General features: G+C 39.0%; 1 long non-coding RNA gene across 1 annotated transcript; it reads left to right on the top strand.

Annotated features, from left to right (window-relative positions):
• The first annotated feature begins 710 nt into the window (after positions 1–710).
• Positions 711–3,616, top strand: LOC119352155. Its single transcript, XR_005170124.1, has 4 exons — positions 711–867; positions 1,178–1,313; positions 2,372–2,493; positions 3,495–3,616. It is a non-coding gene; the product is annotated as an uncharacterized LOC119352155 (long non-coding RNA).
• The last annotated feature ends 11,722 nt before the right edge of the window (positions 3,617–15,338 follow it).

Here is a 15,338-nt window from a genome sequence, read left to right as displayed (position 1 = left end):
TTACGGCCCCCCGGCAGAGTGCCCCGAGGCCGCAGATTCTCCTCCCCTCCGCGGCCACGTCTCCGCAGCCGCTCGAGCGCGACCCTCAACTACGACGGTGCGTGCCCTTCAACCCTCTGCCAGGAATCCATGGATTGTATTGTCATTTGTTTCTGATCTGAGTATCCCTGGATGCTGGCAGCGGTGGGAGGAGCCCTGCGACGACATGCTCCCGTGACCACAACCACTGCGTCCGCAAGAAAGGTACGAAACCAGCCACACATCCTCTCTCAGGAATCAGAAACGACAACCATACATGCTGCCATGAACAACCCATGCATTACATTGCGTTGTTAGGACCAGCGAATTCATATGGTAGGAACGGTTAACAAGATTAGCAGCCGTGGATGCAGTGAAGTAGCTAGAGAATTTCAGAATCCACACTGTTTGCTGCTAGCTCTACTCTGCTCCACCATTTGGTAACTGATGGCAATGCAACAGCTGTGTGGTTCCTGGTTTATGCAGCAGCTGTTCTTCCACCGATCTGTTGCCCAATTGTGTGTGGTTGGTTAATTTACTGGGTAAACTGCATAGCTCAGTAGCATGCAATGCGCTGGGATGACCGGACAAGTAAAATGTTCAGTCAGCCATTCCCTGCCTGCCTATGGCTATGCGGTCCAGCGATTTCCTTCTAAATTCCACTTGTTATGTGCAGCCGCATGGATTGGGGATATGTACTTCGGTTTGGGTTCATCAAAAGGGGCAATCTTTGAGCATTTGTATCAACTGCCGGGGATCTCAAGTTCACATGGAGTGCACTATGATCAAGTGCATTCTGGTGCTATGATGATTGTGACAGAAGATATTAGCTGCAGAAGCAATCGCTATGTAAGTGTGACGTCTCTTTTGATCCTGCTTTGTTTATTTTTCAAATCATTAATATTTCCATTCCTTTTCTTCTTGCATAATTGCTCTAATCTCCAGAAATTTTGTGTTGATCAAAATTGCTAGTATATGCAACTGTGGTCATCAAATTGTATTGAGCAGAATAGGAAAAAAGGTCATTTGATTAATGGAATAGATTATGCCTTAACTCTGTTCAAGACAGGCCTCGGCTGTGATAATGAAATTGTACTGACCAAAACAGGAAATATGTTTTTTAATGGAATAGATTATGTCTTAACTCTGCTCATGACAGGTCTCAACTCCAATATTAAAAATCAGTGCACCTAAATTACGACACAATTTTTCTCATCTGGAACTGCGCTTATAAGGTGTTTGGTCTGAAAGCTACACTCCTACAATGTGGTATAAAAGGTTCATGAAATCATCAGGTATGGAAATGCTTGCCCGCTTCTGTCAATTACATAGTACAATATTATCAGGTTGTTTTTTGCATTATTTCCTAGTTCTTTTGCAGTACTATTCACCAACCTATCTTCCTGCCTACCAGATAAAAGAGGGGTTTTGTTTACTTAACATGGTTGCTTGATTAACAAATTCATGGTTTCTGTCAGTTATTTTTTCCACTACCGAAGCAGCAACTCATCTTCCTACCTACCAGATATACTACTGCTTGATTGCTTAGCTCTCCGCTTAAGAAGCTCCACCGTTCTTCTATATGATCCTAAAAAAATTGAGTTATAATTTTGTGGAAAGAAATGCATGGTGCTGATGTTCCGATGTTCATTTCTAGAGGCAAATAATCTCAGATTTCTAAGTGAACTATAATCCCATCTAGATAACCCCCCTCGATATAGCTCCCATCATTTGCACAACACAATCTAGCATAAGACGGTTCTGGTTTGGATTATGTGTGTTTCTCCAAAAACTAGGATTATATGCCTGAGAAGTGAGAACAAATAAATAACATTATAAACTTACCTCAAAGCCTATGGGATGACTGAAGCTTGATAAATACTCCGTCTGTCCCATAATATAAGATGTTATTACATCCAATATGTGAGCACTATGGTCTCGTAACAGTAGAAATAACCTTCGAGGGAAAGAGAACCATAAGTATAGGTGACGACATAGTAGAAGGCATGTAATCATGTTGTTCATATGCACTATAGTCTCTTTATAGAAGCCGGCAAAAACAGAGACATCCTAAATTTGGTTTTCTGTTCTCTCGTCATTTAAGAAAAGAAACATTAACTCTTGAATTATCATCAAGGGAATATGCCTTATAAGCATACTCTTATGGTGGTTATTATTGCTCAGCGTTGCGAGGAAAAAGAAGAATATCACGTTTTTGTCTTAGAAAAGGGTTGTGGCAAACTATTATAAGAAATGGAAGTATAGATAATTAGATCAACTGCATATTTCCTTTGTTATATATGTAATCCAGAAGTGCAGGTTCATGAACTGAAAAAATGGTGGCTCCATGCAGGATTTTGACCTCCATAGGAAATCTGCAAGGGGAACAACAACAAAGGAAACTGGTGTAAGATTGAGTACTAAGACTTGAAGATGGGCTACCATCAAGATTATGTCTTGACAATCAAGTATAATGTGAGCACTTATTTTTCTTTTATACATCAATTAAAATTATCAATTAACTACGAAGTGATCAACATATTTGTCTTAGATATTAAGAAAACTTAGTAATGTCATGTGCCGTATAGACTTAACTTTGTCTCATCTCGCTAATCAGAGCACAAAGAGTGAATATCAAATTGGCTAACTTGAATTATCTGGAACTTTCACCATACCATCTGTACAGTATCCATTAAAATCTGAAATTGGCTCAATAGTGGCCTTCCCTACTGATTTTCACTTTAAAAAACTCAATTTAAGACTGCAATGCAATATGGGTGCATGTCATTTTTATGATGCCCGAGTAACTGAGAAAAAATAAGTTCATATATAGTTCTGTTGTGAGTAAACTAAGAAGGGTAAAGTTGCAAAGAAGAAACACAACAATCAACATTAGTTATATCTTTATTTTTGAATTAAACTAAAGTTGGCATGGTAGCAATAATTTAGAAAAATCTGATTTTGTTGCGGGGCGCTAAGTTGGACTTAACCGGTAAAAAGTTAAATCAGATTGTACCACGAACATAGAGGTAAATATTCTGATGGCAAGCAGATATGAATGTTTCCAGAATAAGTATATTTGATAAACTTACACACTTTACTGGCTTGCTTGATCTAAAAAATTATTGTTATGCACCCACATTATATTTCTAAAGTTGGTACTATATATAAGTTTGAGAAGAGATATAAACAAAGCAGTACATAAACATGCAAAAAATGTCAGAAGAGAATAAGGTATCATATTAGTTTCATAATCACAGATAATGCAAGAGAATACATAAATAAAGTGGACTATTGCTTGAATCTCGAAATAACGAATGATCCATATTAATTTAATTACCAATACAGTGTCACTTACATAGTACTTCAGATAATATTCCTCCAAACCTGATGAATATTTTACGGTTGAGATCTTTGTTAAAAGGAAATACAAATTCAGTATTTTTGCAATATAACTAGTGTTGGCTGTCATGCAGGAATTTTTTTACCGAACTCACAGAAGTAGATTGTGTATCCCATCTAGCGTTCAACCTAATGGACATCGAGGGAACCACTTTGAGTAGGCAATTGTTTGTGTGGAGGAAAATGCATGGTACTACAGCTAACCTTCCTCTGGTCCAGATGAAATCAAGGCAACTGGGTCTTTTATCTTCAAACATCAATTTGTTAGTTTTTCCTGGCTTCAGTGCATCCCCTCATATTACTGTGTTTAAACTACATCACAGTGTGCTAATTTTTCTAAAAAAGTTAGTGTATTAATTAAGTAAAACTTATTTGAAGTAGATGTAGCACGACCTTTAGGATTTTGCACGCGGACCACACCAATTTCGAGTAGTCTACTTCTACATATCTGCTCACCAAATAGCTGCATGATTATTATGAACGTGGTAAACTTTGAAGCTATTTTCTTTATTAGCCCTAAAAGAAACTAAACTATTTGTGTGGGGCCAGAGAAGCATACTTTCAATACAAACTGCAATTGCTTGGGCAAGAGAAATCAACTCAATACTGGAATTTTCCATATGAAGTAGTAAGAGGAGGCATACTATTGTAAACCGATGTAGGCTGAAGGCTAGCTGCATCTTTGGCATGTGGTCAAACCCGGCAAGCTACAACTATGTGGGCATCCACACTACTGCCACCACATGCTTGCTAAAACGCTTAATCTGACCGTCCCTGTACATTGGCCACATCTCCGGCGAGCATGTTTGATGGCAAGCTCGGGCAACTGCTGTTGTATTGAGTATCCAGATGATAACCGTCATGAAAATCACTACATGGATCGATGTGCCCATCATGTCCAGTAGTAGATGATGCATTATTTGAGCTTGATATAGTATGATTATATCCCACGCCGTCTTGTTTGCATCAAAAGTGTGGCCCACTTTGGAGAAGAATACACCCAACCATTTTGGTAGTGGGCATCTCAACATTTATGTTTGGGTCTCATTCCCCTAATGCGCTAGTAATTGTCTCCTTTCCGGTATTTCTCTTAGTCTCACTTCCATACTCTTCATGATCTGAGAGAGGGAATGCTAGCAGCCATGGTGGAAATGTCCCCTCCCTCCGGCTGTTGATGCAACTTGAGAGGATGAAGCCTCTAGCGATATCGCGCGGAAGGCATCGGCACCATTGAGTTTGCCACCATCCTAGCAGCGACAACAATGCGACAGAGCATATAGTGGAGGGTAAAGCAACACGATCGAGGGAGATGGCTCATCAGAAAAATCCACAACACACGGATGACCAATGTAGTAGAGAAGAGGATGAGTGGGAATCACTGGGGAAGCCTTAGGGGATGAGCCAGGTGAGGTAGTCTCTGGTAATGAACGAGGTGGGAAAGCCGCAGGTGATGATGAGCTTGATAAAGAAGCCATTAGAGGTAGAAGAAACCTCAATCCCTAGGAAGTAGCGAAGAGGACCAAGATCAGACATAAGAAACCCACTATGATGAACCTTCACAAAGGCAATGTACTTAGTCATCACAGTGATAATCGACATAAAGAAGAGTTTGACCATGAGTTGAAAGGTGGACAAGAAGTGTAGGATCATGAGCACTCACCGAAAACTAGTCGCAATCACCACACATGTGACTGAGACGATGATGCCACAAAGAGTCGGTAGCAAGGTTGTCAGAATCGCGATTTTGAATCGGATCGGAGCTCTGATGGTAAGATCGCAAATCGTAGAATCTTCACTATCAGGATCGTAGAAACGTAGATTCTATGAACTAAAGTCGTAGAATCATAGGGGTTAGTTTGGATCGTAAAGTCGTAGAATCATATAACAGAATCGTGATTCTGACAACCTTGGTCGGTAGACAAGGTAAGAGAGTCGAAGAAACTGGTGAATGTGGTAGCGGAGGGAAGGCGAAGCCTGGCAAGCTTCAAAGGCTGTGCGAGTAACAGTGTCGAGGGCCAACACAAAGTAGAGCACTTGTGTGCCGATCCTAAATTAGAAAAAGAGTCAAAGTCAAGAAGATTGGAGTAATAGAAATATTGTTTGTGTTAGGTTCAATGATATATCTGCTTGGATTCTAGGTTGGAGTTAAACTTGAGAATCGACAGTTGGATTTGTGATATTTTGACATGAGCTTGAAACTGGAGAACTTTAGCGTGTAGCATTATCAACCTGAGATGTATTGGATATATATAGGTATAGTATGATTAGCATGAATGCGGTATTGGTGGACTATTGGATGGTCTTGGATATTACTAGTTGGATTCTAGGTTGGAGATAACTTAGAGCACTTGGATTTGTGATATTTTCACCTAAGCTTAGTAGCTTGTATGTTCCCCATATGAATATGAGCATGGTGATGATTTTGCTAGCCCTCCCTAAGAATGTTACGAGTACAAGATCATGGGAGGATGATTTGGATTAATTAGAACAGATGACAATTTCAGTGGTATGAGCCTTGTTGGAGCAGCTGATCTTGCTTTTATTATGTGTTTGTGCTCCTTTAGGTGCAGTAGTAGGAGAAGGGTAGTACTTATGAAGTGATATTATATTGATGGATGAATAAATCTTTAATAACCTTGGAATAGTTTGGATTTATTTAGATGATTATGATCTTGAAAAAAATCTGGTGAATAAGTAACATCTATTTTTTGGATATATATCAATCCAGTGAAAGCTTGCGTTATACTAGACTTAGATAACCATGATAGTGAGCTTGGTTGTATCATAGTTATGATTTATGCTAGGTCCACACAACAACAACAACAAGAACAACAACAACAAACAACAAGCTTCCTCGCACCCCTGTCCATAGTCAATCAGAGATATATTGGATTTAAATGTGTAATATGTTCAGAATGATTGTCAAAATTGATGAACTATTACATCATCTTGGACTGAATTAGTAGGAAGAAAACAAAGATATTGGTGTAATAGAAAAGTTGCTTGTGTTAGGTTCAATGATACACCAGCTTGGATTCTAGGTTGGAGTTAAACTTGAGATTGGGCACTTGGATTTGTGATATTTTCACAAGAGCTTGAAACTGGAGACTTTAGCATGATCAACTTGAGATATATTGAATTTATATAGGTATAGTATGATTAGCATGAATGCGGTATTGGTAGACTATTGGATCATCTTGGATATTACTAGTTGGATTCTAGGTTAAAAATAACTTGAGGATTTGTGATATTTTGACCTGAGCTTAGTAGCTTGTATGTGCCCCATATGGACATGAGCATGAAGATGATACAAACAGATCGTAGTTGGTAGACTTTTATGATTTTGATAGCCCTCCCCAAGAATGTTACGAGTACAAGATCATCATGGTAGGATGATTTGGATTAATTAAAATAGATGACAATTTCAGTGGTACGAGCCTTGTTGGAGCAGCTGATGTTGCTTTTATTGTGTGTTTGTGCTCCTTTAGATGCAGTAGTAGGAGGAGGGTAGGACGTATGAACTGATATTATATTGGTGGATAAAATAGATCTTTAATAACCTTGGAACAGTTTGGATTTACTTAGATGATTGTGATCTTGAAAAAATATCTTGTGGATAATTAACTTCTAATTTTTGGATCTATAGTCATCCAGTGGAAACTTGCTTTACACTGGACTTAGATAACCATGATAGTGGGCTTTGTTGGATCATAGTTATGATTTGTACTATATGGACACCTTTATAGATTGAAACTATAAAACTTGAGGGTGTAGTATGATCAATCAGAGATATATTGGATTATATGAATATAATATGATCAGCATGATTGTGCAAATTGATGGAAGAAAACAAAGATATTGGAGTAATAGAAATGTTGTTTGTGTTAGGTTCAATGATATATCTACTTGGATTCTAGGTCAGAGTTAAACTTGAGATTGGACACTTGGATTTGTGATATCTTGACATGAGGTTGAAAGTGGAGAATTTTAGAGTGTAGCATGACCAACCTGAGATGTATTGGATTTATATAGGTATAGTATGATTAGCATGAATGCGGTATTGGTGGATTGGATATCTTGGATATTACTAGTTGGATTCTAGGTTGGAGATAACTTGAGCACATGGATTTGTCATATTTTAACCTAAGCTTAGTTGCTTGTATGTGCCCCATATGGATATGAGCATGGAGATGATATAAACGGATTGTAGTTGGTATACTTTGATGATTTTGCTAGCACTCCTAAAAAATGTTACGAGTACAAGATCATATGGGGGGATGGTTTAGATTAATTAGAATAGATGATGATTTTAGTGGTACGAGCCTTATTGGAGCAGTTGGTCTTGCTTTTATTATGTGTTTGTGCTCCTTTAGATGTAGTAGTAGGAGGATAGTGGTTATGACGTGATATTATATTGGTGGATAAATATTTCTTTAATAACCTTGGAACTGTTTGGATTTACTTAGATGATTGTGATCTTGAAAACAAATTTGGTGGATAAATAACTTCTAAGTTTTGGATCTATAGTAATCCAGTGGAGGCTGAGGTAGTTGCAGAGGAGTGATGAGAAAGCACATGAGAAGCTTTACTCGATCACCTGAAGATCAACATTGCCACAACGGCTTGGTGCAAAGCCGGATGTGGCTGACAGGGTTTTCACCCTCTCCCACATCTCTCGTGCATTGTTCATTTCCCGCCAATTTGGCTTGGTGTCCTTCGCTTGTTTGCGGTTTTCGGGCCACTGACTTGATCCGGCATCACACGTTCTCCAACCATGCATCCTTGGCCTTGGTGGTAGGTAACATCATGCTCTCGGATTGTGTCTTGTGGGTTAGCCATTGCGGTGCCGACTGCCTGTGTGGCTATGGCGGCGCCAGCTGGGAAAAATGAGATGTCAGATTGAAGCATCGCACATAGCCACCCGAAGCTAGGCAAAGGATGCCGGTCGGATTGGTAGTGAGCGGATTGCACATAGGTATGGCGGAAGGGATGAAAACGGTTGTTGGGAGTGGACTGTCATTTCCGTCATTCATTGTACTTGGAGCCAAGCGTCGAGGGGATGGCGATTGGGGAAGGTGGGCAGATGGTTGGATCATAGTTATGATTACTACTAGATTCACACCTTTAGAGATTGAAATTGGAGAACTTTAGGGTGTAGTATGATCAATCAGAGATATATTCGATTTATATGAGTGTAATATGATTAGGATGATTGTGAAAATTGATCGACCATTATATCACCTTGGTACGAAATAGTAGGAAGAACACAAAGATATTGGAGTTATAGAAATGTTGTTTGTGTTTGTTCAATGATATATCTGCTTGGATTCTGGGTTGGAGTTAAACTCGAGATTGGGCACTTGGATTTCTGTTATTTTGACATGAACTTTAAACTGGAGAACTTTATGGTGTAGCATGATCAACCTGAGATATATTGAATTTATATAGGTATAGTATGATTAGCATGATTGCGGTATTGGTGGACTATTAGATCATCTTGGATATTACTACTTGGATTCTAGGTTAGAGATAACTCGAGCACTTGGATTTTTGGTATTTTGACCTAAGCATAGTAGCTTGTATGTGCCCCATATGGATATGAGCATGGAGATGATACAAATGGATCAGAGTTGGTAGACTTGGCCCTCCCCAAGGATGTTACGAGTACAAGATCATGGGAGGATGATTTGGATTAATTAGAACATATGACAATTTTAGTGGTATGAGACTTGCTGGGGGAGCTGATGTTGCTTTTATTATGTGGTTGTGCTCCTTTATATGAAGTAGGAGGAGGATGGTAGTACTTATGAAGTGATATTATACCGGTGGATAAATAGATCTTAAATAACCTTGTAATTGTTCGGATTTACTTAGGTGATTGTGATGTTGAAAAAAATCTAATGGATAAATAACTTCTAATTTTTGGATCTATAGTCATCCGGTGGAAGCTTGCTTTATACTAGACTTAGATAACCATGATTGTGGGCTTGGTTGGATCATAGTTATGATTACTACTAGATGCACACCTTTAGAGACTGAAACTGGAGAACTTTAGGGTGTAGCATGATCAATCGGAGATATATTGGATTTATACGAGTATAATATGAGATGAGAAAGATTGTGAAAATTGATGGACTATTACATCATCTTGGATTGAAATAGTAGAAAGAAAACAAAGATATTGGAGTAATAGAAATGTTGTTTGTGTTAGGTTCAATGATATATTTGCTTGGATTCTAGGTTGGAGTTAAACTTGAGATTGGGCACTTGGATTTGTGATATTTTGACATGAGCTTGGAACTGGAGAGCATTAGAGTGTAGCATGATCAACCTGAGATGTATTGGATTTATATAGGTATAATACGATTAGCATGAATGTGGTATTGGTGGACTATTGGATCATCTTGGATATTACTAGTTGGATTATAGGTTTGAGATAACTTGAGCACTTGGATTTGTGATATTTTGACCTAAGCTTAGTAGCTTGTATGTGCCTCATATAGACATGAGCATGAAGATGATACAAACGGACTATAGTTGGTAGACTTTGATGATTTTGCTAGCCCTCCCCAAGAATGTTACGAGTACAAGATCATCGTGAGAGGATGGTTTAGATTAATTAGTATAGATGAAAATTTGAATGGTATGAGCCTTGTTGGAGGAGCTGATCTTGCTTTTATCATGTGTTTGTGCTCCTTTAGATGCAATAGTAGGAGGACGGTATCACTTTGAAGTGATATTATATTGGTGAATAAATAGATATTTGGATCTACTTATGTGATTGTGATCTTGAAAAATAATCTAGTGGATAAATAACTTCTAATTTTTGATCTATAGTAATCCAGTGGAGGCCGGGGTAGTTTCAGAGGAGTGATGAGATAGCACATGAGAAGCTTTACTCGATTGCCTGAAGATCGACATTGCCGCAACGACTTGGCGCAAAGCCCGATGCGGCTGATAGAGTTCTCACCCTCTCCCACACCTCTCGTGCATTGTTCATTTCCTGCCAAATTCAGCTTGGTGTCCTTTCCTTGTTTGCGGGTTCCGTGCCACTGACTTGATCCGAGATCACACATTCTCCCGCCGTGCGTCCTTGGCCTTGGCAGTAGGTAACGTCGTGCTCTCGGGCTGTGTCTCGTGGGTTAGCCATTGCGGTGCCGACTGCCTGTGTGGCTATGGCGGCACCCAGCAGGGAAACATGAGATGTGGGATTGATGCATCACACATAGCAACCCGAAGCCAGGTAAGGGATGCCGGTCGGACTGGCAAGGAGCGGATTGCACATGAGTTATGGCGGAAGTGATGAAAACATTGTTGGGAGCGGACTGTCATTGTCGTCATTCATTGTACTTGGAGCCAAGCGTTGAGGGATGTCGATTGGGGATGGCGAGAAGATGGTTGGCTCATAATTATGATTATTACTATATTCACACCCTTAGAATTGAAACCGGAGAACTTTAGGGTGTAGTATGATCAATCAGAGATATATTTGATTTATATGAGTGTAATATGTTCTCGTGAAAATTGATTGACTATTACATCATCTTGGATTGAAATAGTAGGAAGAAAACAAAGATATTGGAGTAATAGAAATGTTGTTTGTGTTAGTTTCATTGACATATCTGTTTGGATTCTAGGTCGGAGTTAAACTTCAGAATGGGCAGTTGGATTAGTGATATTTTGACATGAGCCTGAAACTGGAGAACTTTAGGATGTAGCACGATCAACCTGAGATGTATTGGATTTATATATAATACTAATGATTAGCATGAATGCGGTATTGATGGACTATTGGATGGTCTTGGATATTACTAGTTTGATTCTAGGTTGAAGATAAGTTGAGCACTTGGATTTGTGATATTTTGACCTAATCTTAGTAGCTAGTATGTGCTCCATATGAGCATGGAGATGATACAAACGGGTCGTAGTTGGTAGACTTTGATGGTTTTGCTAGTCTCCCAAGAATGTTACGAGTAAAGATCATGGGAGGTTGATTTGGATTAATTATAATAGATGACAATTTCAGTGGTATGAGCCTTTTTGAGGAAGCTGATCTTGCTTTTATTATGTGTTTGTGCTCCTTTATCTGCAGTAGTAGGAGGAGTATGAAGTGATATTATATTGGTGGATAATTTTAATAACCTTGGAATAGTTTGGATTTACTTAGGTGATTGTGATCTCGAAAAAAATCTGGTGGATAAATAATTTCTAATTTTTGGATCTATAGTCATCCAGTGGAAGCATGCTTTATACTGGACTTGCATAACCATGATAGTGGGCTTGGTTGGATCATAGTTATGATTTGTACTAGATGTGCACCTTTAGAGATTGAAAGTTGGGAACTTTAGGGTGTATTATGATCAATTAGAGATATATTGGATTTATATGAGTATAATGTGATCAACAAGATTGTGGAAATTGATGGACTATTACATCATCCTGGATTGAAATGGTAGAAAGAAAACAAATATATTGGAGTAATAGAAATGTTGTTCAATGATATATCTGCTTGGATTCTAGGTCGGAGTTAAACTTGAGATTGGGCACTTGGGTTTGTGATATTTTCACATGAGCTTGGATTTGGAGAACTTTAGGGTGTAGCATGGTCCCTGAGATATTTTGGATGTATATAGGTATAGTATGATTAGCATGAGCGTGGTATCGGTGGACTATTGGAACATCTTCGATATTACTAGTTGGATTATAGGTTGGAGATAACTTGAGCACTTGAATTTGTGATATTTTGACCTAAGCTTAGTAACTTGTATGTGCCCCATATGGACATGAGTATGAAGATGATACAAACGGATCATAGTTGCTAGACTTTGATGATTTTGCTAGCCATCCCCAAGAATGTTACGAGTACAAGATCATCATGGGAGGATGATTTGGATTAATTAGAATAGATGACAATTTCGGTGGTATGAGCCTTGTTGGAGCAGTTGATCTTGGTTTTATTATGTGTTTGTGCTCCTTTAGATGCAGTAGTAGGAGGATGGTAGGACTTACGAAGTGATATTATATTGGTGGATAAATAGATCTTCAATAACCTTGGAAGAGTTTGGATTTACTTAGGTGATTGTGATCTTGAAACAAATCTGGTTGATAAATAACTTTTAATTTTTGAATCTATTGTCATCTAGTGGAAGCTTGCTTTATACTAGACTTAGATAACCATGGTACTGGGCTTGGTTGGATCATAGTTATGATTTGTACTAGATGCACACCTTTAGAAATTGAAACTGGAGAACTTTAGGGTGCAATGATCAGATATATTGGATTTATATGAGTATAATATGTTCAACATGATTGTGAAAATTGATGGACTATTACATCATCTTGGATTGAAATAGTTGAAAGAAAACAAAGATATTTAGTAATAGAAATGTTGTTTGTGTTAGGTTCAATGATATATTTGCATGTATTTTAGGTCGGAGTTAAATTTGAGATTAGGCACTTGGATTTGTGATATTTTCACATGAGCTTGAAACTCAAGAACTTTAAGGTGTTGCATGATCAACCTGAGACATATTGGATTTATGTAGGCATAGTATGATTAGCTTGAATGTGGTATTGGTGGACTAGTGTATCATCTTGGATATTACGAGTTGGATTATAGGTTGGAGATAACTTGAGCGCCTGGATTTGTGATATTTTGACCTAATCTTAGTAGTTTGTATGTGCCCATACGGGCATGAGCATGAAGATGATACAAATAGATTGTAGTTGGTAGACTGATGATGTTGCTAGCCCTTGATACGTCTCCAACGTATCTATAATTTTTGATTGGTCCATGCTATATTATCTACTTTTTTGGACTATATTGGGCTTTATTTTCCACTTTTATATTATTTTTAGGACTAACCTATTAATCGGAGGCCCAGCCCAGAATTGCTGTTTTTTTGCCTATTTCAGTGTTTCGGATAAACGGAATATCAAACGGAGTCCAAACGGAATAAAATCTTCGGAAACGTGATTTTCTCACCGAACGTGATCCAAGAGACTTAGACCCTACTCCAAGGAACAAAAGAGGCGGTCACGGGCGCCCCCCTAGGGCGCGCCCCCTGCCTCCTGGGCCCCTCGTTGCTCCTCCGACGTACTTCTTCCTCTTGTATATACACACATACCCCCAAACGATCAGAAGAGGAGCCAAAAACCTAATTCCACCGCCACAACTTTCTGTATCCACGAGATCCCATCTTGGGGCCTGTTCCGGAGCTCCGCCGGAAGAGGGCCGTCATCACGGAGGGCTTCTACATCATCCTAGCCCCTCCGATGAAGTGTGAGTAGTTTACCTCAGACCTTCGGGTTCATAGTTAGTAGTTAGATGGCTTCTTCTCTCTCTTTGAATCTCAATACAAAGTTCTCCCCTCTCTTGTAGAGATTTATTCGATGTAATCTTCTTTTTGCGGTGTGTTTGTTGAGACCAATGAATTGTGGATTTATGATCAAGTCTATCTATGAATAATATTTGAATCTTCTCTGAATTCTTTTATGTATGATTGGTTATCTTTGCAAGTCTCTTCGAATTATCCGTTTGGTTTGGCCAACTAGATTGGTAGTTCTTGCCATGGGAGAAGTGCTTAGCTTTGGGTTCGATCTTGCGGTGTCCTTACCCAGTGACAGAAGGGGCAGCAAGGCATGTAATGTATCATTGCCATCGAGGATAACAAGATGGGGTTTATTTCATATTACATGGATTTATCTCTCTGCATCATGTCATCTTGCTTAAGGCGTTACTCTGTTTTTAACTTAATACTCTAGATGCATGCTGGATAGCGGTCGATGAGTGGAGTAATAGTAGTAGATGCAGAACCGTTTCGATCTACTTGTCACGGACGTGATGCCTATATACATGATCATGCCTAGATATTCTCATACTATGCTCAATTCTGTCAATTGCTCAACAGTAATTTGTTCACCCACCGTAGAATACTTATGCTCTTGAGAGAAGCCACTAGTGAAACCTATGCCCCCTAGGTCTATTCTCATCATATCAATCTCCATCACTTTAATCTTGCTTTGCTTTTTACTTTGCTTTTACTTTTTACTTTGCATCTTTATACCAAAAATATCAAAAAATATTATATCTATCAGATCTCACTCTCGTAAGTGACCGTGAAGGGATTGACAACCCCTAATCGCGTTGGTTGCGAGTAGCTATCGCTTTGTGCATGTACGAGAGACTTGAGCGTGGGCTCCTACTGGATTGATACCTTGGTTCTCAAAAACTGAGGGAAATACTTACGCTACTCTGCTGCATCATCGCTTCCTCTTCGGGGAACACCAACGCAAGCTCAAGACGTAGCAAGAAGGATTTCTGGCGCCGTTGCCGGGGAGTCTACGCAAAAAGTCAACATACCAAGTACCCATCACAATCCCTATCTCTCGCATTACATTATTTGCCATTTGCCTCTCGTTTTCCTCTCCCCCCAATTCACCCTTGCCGTTTTATTCGCCCTCTCTCTCTATCCTTCCTCTCTATTTGCCTCTTGTTTGCTCGCATGCTAGTTTGTTTGCTTGTCGTCATGACTAGTCCTCTTTCTGCTCCTATGTCTCCCAAGTTTGAAGTCCTTCACCTCAAACAAAATCAAGGAGAAAACTTAAAGGATGCTTGGTTTAGAATAATGGAATCTTATCGTAAATGCACCCTAGAAGTAAATTTCGGAATTTTGCTTTGCAATTTTTATGTTGGGCTTAATATATCTCATAGACAACTTTTGGATTGTGTTGCCAAAGGCAATTTTATTGAAATTGATCCCAGTATCGCACATGAAATTATGGAAGGTATAGTAGGAACTTTACCTCAACAAAAGGGGCCCCATCATACCCAAGAGGAAACGCAAGTTTTTGAGAAAATTTGCGAAGTAACTAAGATTTTACAAAAATCTCTTGAACCTCTTAAGAGCGTTAGCGGA

Source organism: Triticum dicoccoides, chromosome 2A (genome assembly GCF_002162155.2).
Source record: "Triticum dicoccoides isolate Atlit2015 ecotype Zavitan chromosome 2A, WEW_v2.0, whole genome shotgun sequence".
NCBI classification, from domain to species: domain Eukaryota; kingdom Viridiplantae; phylum Streptophyta; class Magnoliopsida; order Poales; family Poaceae; genus Triticum; species Triticum dicoccoides.
Note: the sequence above shows the minus strand (reverse complement) of the source record. Positions and strands in the feature narration are given on the sequence as shown.